This window comes from Arvicanthis niloticus, chromosome 4 (genome assembly GCF_011762505.2).
Source record: "Arvicanthis niloticus isolate mArvNil1 chromosome 4, mArvNil1.pat.X, whole genome shotgun sequence".
NCBI classification, from domain to species: Eukaryota; Metazoa; Chordata; class Mammalia; order Rodentia; family Muridae; genus Arvicanthis; species Arvicanthis niloticus.
The window spans coordinates 33,391,932-33,399,893 of NC_047661.1; the positions used below are offsets into that span (position 1 = coordinate 33,391,932).

Genomic DNA, 7,962 nt, shown 5'->3' on the forward strand with positions numbered 1-7,962 from the left:
GATACCATATAATCCTTATAATCACTTGCACGGCATTTTAGTGATATAATTATCTATATATATATATATATATATATATATATATATATATATATTAAATATATATATATATTTTAAAATAATAAATTAATAACTTAATAATATATTTTAAATGTATCTATTGGTAAATTTTATATGTTCTATCATAAGCAAATTTCTAGAATTACAACCTAATATATTAATTTTACATTAACAATTATGTCTGACGAATGTTGATTTAGGAATTGGTATAGGGTAAAAATAAATAATATCACAAGATAAAGAACACATTAGAAGTTTTAAGTAAAAGACTGCTTATACTTAGGGGCTTACTAATAAAAAATTATCATGAGACATGGACTCCTGCTGTGTACTTCACTGCTAGGGACATCAAATTAGAAATGCAGATATGAAGGTTATGTTATTTTGGAGACAAGAGATGTTTCTATAATGAGATGAACAGAAAAAGAAAGAAGAAAGGCAGTTTCATAAAAACATGTAGCTTGTCTGCTCTACCTGAAGTATGGAATTGAATTATTATTTTATTTTATTTTATTTTATTTTTAAACACAATATAATACGAGATTTATTTTTAGGTTTTGTTAATATCATTGGGAATCTTACAGTAATATGAGCTTCAATCAAAATACTAAACTTTAAAAACTACAAATAGACTGCATGGTCGTCTGGTGCCCCCTCCGCCTGCATTGCTGCCGCGCTCCGCGACTCCCACGGCTGCCTGCGCTGCCTCAGGATTGGCTGTATGACTAGACCACAATCTTCAAAGAGTAGACATATTCCTTTCTGTGGTGTTCTCGGTCACACATTTATGGGGTTTCTGAAGGGCAGTGTAGATTACTGCCAGGCACAGCACGACCTCTCTGCAGACAAGTGAACTGTAGAAATTCATTACTACTCCACCAAGAAGCCCCCATAGGAGTGGTTAACCTGGGCACAGGCGTGTTGAATTGAAATCTGCAGAGCATTTTCAATGGGGTAAATCTCAGTGCACTTCCTTTGTCCAGTCTTACTGGATTGAAGAATCACTTCCCGTTTCTCCCAATTCATACTCAAAGCACTGAGAATTTCAAGTGGAATATATTGAATATTGACGTAGACTTCAGGTTGTTTTTGGTTTTTTGTTGTTGCTGTCGTTGTTTTGAATCATTTCTGAATTCAATTTTTTAAATTCTTTCATAGCTTTTTGGGTGTTTTTTGTTGTTGTTGTTGTTGTTGTTTTTGTTTTGTTTTGTTTTTTACTAAATTAACGTAGCTCGAATGAACCACCCTGCTCCTGTGGAAGTCACATACAAGAACATGAGGTTTCTTATTACACACAATCCAAGCAATGCAACCATATTATGACTGGTTAAGTCTTGTGAAGATTAAGTTTCGTGAAGAACCTGGTTGCTGTATTGCTGTCTGTCGTGTCGCCGGCCTTGGCAGAGCTCCAATGCTTGTCCTAGCATTAATTGAAGGTGGAATGAAATATGAAGATGCAGTACAATTCATATATAGACAAAAACGGAAAAAAACAAACAAACAAACAAACAAAACCGCCAGCTTTTAACAGCAAGCAACTTTTGTATCTAGAGAAGTACCGTCCAAAAATGAGGCTCCGCTTCAAGAATTCCAGTGGTCATAGAAACAACTGTTGTATTCAGTAAAACTGGGGTGCCTGATGCCATTGCCTTGCAAGTGGAAATTCAGATGGGAGCTGATTTGTCATACACAATGACCCGATGTATCCGCTTACCGAGTAAGTCTGCTGAAGCTCCACAGGAGTATTGAAAACCAGTTTTACCAGGCCACAAGCTTGACAGAATTGTAGCCTCTAGGTTTGGGCTATGATGTTTGGACACTTAGCAAGTGATTTTGCTGGTCAGCATTTAAAACGTGCTTATTATTTATACCAGTTGACCTTTCCTAAAATAAGGTATGGAGCTATTAAATGTACTCCTGTGCCAGAATATTATTAGTGTATATGGAATTTAGAAGAATTAGGTGCCAAAATACCCAGCACAATACCTGTATATTTTTCGCATCATACAGAACCAAAATTGCAAGGACTCTAGACCTTCCATGGTGCATTCCTTCAGTAATTTCAAACACTGCAGGGCTTCTCTCGTTATCTGCCTGCTCACTCTGTTTACGTTTCCCAAATTTACACCAGAATACATCAGGTTTGCTTAGCCACCCCAAAACAAAACAAAACACCTAAGTCTTGCACTGATTATTTAATGTCTCTGTCTTTATGTTGTGCTGCTTTGGGAAACCTCCTTTTGAAAAATTAACTTTCTTACAAAAGCACACATCTTCAATAATGTCTCCAGACAAAAGGCATTATAGTTAATTTAATGTTTGCACTCAGAGTTGCAACCTAACAGTGAGGGCCTGAAAAAGAAACGAGAGGAGTCTATTAAATATTTTTAGTAATATGTTGCCTTTGTCTTGTGCAAAACATGTAAAGTGTGCTCTTTAAGTTAGTAAATATTTTTAAGACATAGAGATACATTGTTGCACCTATCTAATTCTTAATCAAAATTTCTGAAATTCTTGTGTTTTCAATGCCTATCAGAAGTTTTCCAACTTGTTTGAATTATGCTTTTCCCCTTTTCTTCCCAATCTCTTGCAAAAAAGAAAAAAGTAGGATCTGCTAATGAACTGAGCAGAAATGTTTTTTATGCCTTTTGACCTATGTAACTTAATAATTGGAAACTTGATCATTTGTTTTATTATGTAACTGATAAAAATGGTGATGTATATTAATGTTAGTTCAACCATATATTTATGTATACTGCCTAGAAGTGTGTAGTTATAGTTATGTGGAAGAAATAGTTTGTCAGTGTTCACCAGCTTGTAAAACCTCAGTGTGAGAGCTTCAACATCTAAATAAATAATAAAACGCAAAAAACCCTACAAATAAAAGAGTAGATGTGAAATAATCATAATGAAATGCCAGTACTCTGAGAGAAACAAACATATCCAAGCAAAACATGAATTAAATGTTTGGTTAATCTCAAAATATTGTGCCACTATAGTACCAATTGGCATGTATAAATGTAACTTTTATTCATCAGATGTAAATGTCATCATGGATGTTTATCTAGGCCTAGTCCTGGAAGCTTCTAGCCCCCATACAATCTAATCTAGCCCTAGAATATCTTCAGCCTCTGAGACTTACTGTTGAATAAGCTTACCCTCTCTAGTTCCTTCTGAACTCTGGCTGGCTAGTTAAACTCAGCTCTTCTGTCTCAAACTCCTCTCCATGCTGACTGATTCAATCTGGCTTCTCTCAGTTTGTTACTAAATTGCTCTGCTTGACTGTGAACTAACTGGCAATTTTTTCTAATCTAGCTTTTTTGTTTATTGTTTACTATTATTAATTGATTATTTTATTTATTTTCATTTCAAATGTTGTTTCACTTCACTGTCTCCTCTCCACAAACCTCCCATCCCAACTCTCCTCCCCTTTGCCTCTAACAGAGTGCTCTCCCACTCACCTACACCCTCTGTCCTTATTGTCTAGCTTCATCTGCCTCTGTTGAGTTGCACTGAACTGTATGAACTCATGAAGGAACTCAAGTCCATTACACTGCATTCACTTCACTGACTCATGCTAACTAACTGAACTGAACTGAATTGAACTGAATTGAGCTGATTGACTTCCAGCTCCCTTCTCTCTCCCTGCACTGCTCTTAAATATTCTCCCTTTTGTCTATTTTCATAAGAGTTGGGCATATCCTATCTCTGACTCAAATCTTTCTCTGATTTGCCACTTTGTCTGCCCCTCAATTGGACATCACTCTCAAACACACTGCTTCTTTCTACAAACTAACCTTACCTAGAGTGTTTGGTATTAAAGGTGTGTTTTAAGGGCGAGCATATTTGTATTCCAGCCAGAGGAGGCATCTCTTGCCAAGCCAGCCATTATTATACTCACAGAATTCCTAGGTGGGCAAAACTATTAGTTACTTCTCTTACTTTATTTAATTCTTTCTGCTGTTATTCATCTCCTAAAGCCCCACAGCATTCTGTAGGGGTTCTATTTGTTAACAGAGCTACTCAGTCTCTCTGTAGGTACATAAGATTTGCAATGTCATATTCTCTCTCTCTCTCTCTCTCTCTCTCTCTCTCTCTCTCTCTGTCTCTCTCTCTCTCTGTGTGTGTGTGTTATTCCAAGATTCTAGAGGCATTCCCCCCTAGGTAAGTAACCAAATCAAGAGATTTACTACAAATCAAGAGATTTCATTTTCAAATGAAAATGTAAAAAAATGAAAAAATGTCTCGTTTGTTTAAATCACATAAATATGGGAAATGTGGGAAGGTTAGCAACAATATACTTTTGCTAACATTTTATGGCTGTATTGATTAGACTGTCTTAAATGAGGCATTTTGGATTCCCCTTGTCAAATGCAGCATTTCAAAAGATGTCTGAACAAATTTCCTCTGAAAAGTAAAGAAGATGATTGGAAAGAAGAATGAGTATATTCATGTGCAAACTTTGATACCGAGTCATTTCAATGTCTGTGGTGTTTTGAGCTTACTTTTTTCTTTTTAAAAAATATTTCTTGGTTAACATTCATTAACTATACCCCTGCTGATAGGATAAAAAGGTGTACCAGACATTCTCTCTCTCTGGGTGAGAAAGAATACAACAGAGTTAAAATAGCCCTGAACTAGGAATGCAAAAATATACTTTTTTTCCACATTACTGCTTATTAAAGTCACATTACCAAATGAGATGTACATTAAAATGCTCTACGAATACATTTGCACTTACCCATTAAATAGTTGAAGGGAATATACAAGGGTGTAAATGTGTGACTATGAAAGGCTGTTTTATGTAGTTATTTCTGTATAAATGTACAGTACTCATATATAGTAATATATGACACATATTGTTCTATTAACCTTCAAAAGTCAATATTAAATTCATTATCAATAAGTGGATCTTAGTTTCAAGCATTTATAATCATATGTTGAGAACCTCAATGACATATGAAAAGAAACTATTTAAAATCTGCCTTGAGATAAGAGTTCATGACATTTTTTTTTTTTTTTAGATATTTTGGGGAGGATAACATGGGGTCTCATCATATTTTATAATGAGCATTGCCAACTATACTTTTATCATTAAAATTCTTGTAAGTCTGTATATGTTATACTTAATCTACAGCTCTTTTTAAAGAATTTTTTGGGGGGATAACATGGAGTCTCATCATATTCTATAATGATCATTGCCAACTATACTTTTATCATTAAAATTCCAACTATACTTTTATCATTAAAATTACGCTTAATCTACAGCTATATTTCTCCTTTTATCTCTTATCAAAGATTTGCTTCTACATGTAATATTTAGTTCTCATCTAAAAACTATAGTTCATTCATCTTTTTCCCTTTTGTCCTCTGCTGGAAATTACCTCCTCTCTACTGTTTCTTCCTCTTAAACTATTACCACTACATAGTTTAAACTTTTAAAATGATGTTCTTTTTTTTAATTCATGATCTTTGTTTTTTTCTATCACAGTCTTGTACCCTAAGGGAACATTTCACATCTCCACCAGCAATTCATGAATCACGGTGAACTATCAAATACTCCAACACGGATGTACAAAAAGATGATTTTTTTGTGTTCCGTGGGTTTTATGTTTATTTACTCTAAACTTGAGGTAAATTTAATTTCTCTTCTTATACATTCTGCATCCATAGAAACAAGGAGTGTGCACCTTCCTGGTTTTTCTCACTTTTAATAATAGCCTTATTCTGGTTTCTTCATGTGAAAGATTTTTGTTGGTGGTGGGTCTTTTTGTTTTGTTTTGGTTTGGTTTGGTTTGGTTTATTTTGGTTTGCTTCGATTTGCTTTGTTCTTTTGTCTTTTCCTTTTTTTACTTTTTTTTCTTAACTAATTCTTTAGGGAATGATACAAAAAATCAGAAAATCAACCTCTTGTATTTTGAAAATGGCCTTTTACTACTAAATCTCCTCACTGTCTAGACCATTCAGTACAGTTCCCGATTCTAGTGGGTATATGTTCAATAGTGTAATAAATACCTCCACTGGATTTCCTAGAAATATATTGAGGACATCAGTTCTGAAGTCCTGGCCATCATTTTTTCTTTGCATCTGCTGTTCTAGAATATATATTTTTAATTTCTAAGAAGAAATTTGACAGACTAAATTGTACTCTGTCCCATATTCCTAGAGTAGCCTGGTTAAATCCTGCCAGTGACTTTTCTTTCTTATTTATCATGTATACCTATTGTTCTTTCCATTTACACATCAACTCAAGGTTCACCTAAATAATCTATTATATTCAGTGTTATACAAAATCTGTTTGTTATTCACCCTGCCTCTCTTTAGACAATTTATTTCCCCATTTCCACTAAACTCATTCACATAGAACACAACTTTATCTTGATTCCTTGGACGTAATGATGCCTCCTATCTTCTACTTAGAATTTACTTGTAAATTCTTTTTCTTTAGCCATCTTAAACAATAAGTTTACTGTATGGTCCATAGCTAAACATCCTGCTACATCCCCTTCAAATTTATTTCATGTTCTAATAGAATAAATTTGGATGATATAGTTTGGTATTAAATGTATCTCATACATTCTGTGTGGTGCTAATGGAAGACAATAGAACCATTAGAAAGTAAAACTTATTGGGGATGTTACATTATGTGGGGAATGCCTCTAGAAAGAATGCTGGAACCTAAGTCTCTTTATTTTTCTCTCTGCTTTTTATCCACAATAATGTAAGTTGTTGCCTCTGCCATGATGTTTTTCTTTTATAACAAATCAACAGGGGCAAATGGAAGCCTACTCAAACCTTGATCCAAACACTTGTTTCTTTTATTATAAAATACCTAGTATCTTATTAAAACAATGAATAATATTTTTTCTATATGTCTTTAACAATGTAGGGAAAACACACACACACACACACACCTGTGAAATTCCTAATCAGCTTGGTATGGAGAGCTAGGAAGCTTTCCCTTTACTCTCAAATAATACTACAGTTTATTGTGACTTTTACTTTCTTTGTGGTGCTGAGGATTGAACCAAGGATATTACATATGCTGTCACAGATTCCTACAAGTGAGCTATGCCTAGCCTTTAATTGACTGTGATTTCTAATGAATTCACCAAGGTGAACTGTCATACATAAGTTTTCATTTATGTTCTTACAACTGCTTCCATAAAATGAGTATGCTACTCTTTTTTCGCATTCCGATGGCTAGAGAAGCAGGGAGGGACTCTGAAAACTTCTATTGTGCATAAATAAATGAATTAGCATTTATTTTTATGAAGATTAATGTTTCTCTGCTAGTGATAAAAAGAAGTGAGCCATCATCAAAATATACTCTGATAAATTTTCATGGAGAGTTGTAAGCATTCTACTGACTGTGTTCTTACAGATCGGTGGAACTTAAGACTGCCTTCTAGTTCTATCTGTTACATTGCCTATGATAAAATTATCACATAAGTTGGCTTCTGAATTAAAACACGACCTTCGACTGTAGATTTTGTTGAAAACATAAACAATCCTCATCCTATCTAAACAATCATATTTCTACCTTTATATTCGATGCATCCCTATGGATGTCACTGTTTTCTCTTATGGAAGTAGGATTTCTGTGGTATTTTTCATTTGTCTAAGTAGGTTTAAAAAATTTGAGTCTACCATAAAATATCAGAGTTTAATATTGAATTCTTTTTCTCAAATAATAAATGGCAACATTTATTATTTATAATATTAGTATAAATATATAATATTAATATAATTTATAATATTAATAGCAATTCATTATTTGTGACAAGCATGTTCAAATTAGCATATTTCCCCTTATAAAGAACAGCGGCTTGTCACAGTCCAATATTCTTCAATCAGTCCGTTGATTTCCTGGTGAGAGTAGAACTTGTTTTGAAGTATCTA

General features: G+C 33.9%; 1 pseudogene; it reads left to right on the forward strand.

Moving 5' to 3' along the window:
* The first annotated feature begins 1,293 nt into the window (after positions 1 to 1,293).
* LOC117707658 (protein tyrosine phosphatase type IVA 1-like) lies at positions 1,294 to 1,685 on the forward strand (annotated as a pseudogene).
* Positions 1,686 to 7,962: the final 6,277 nt, after the last annotated feature.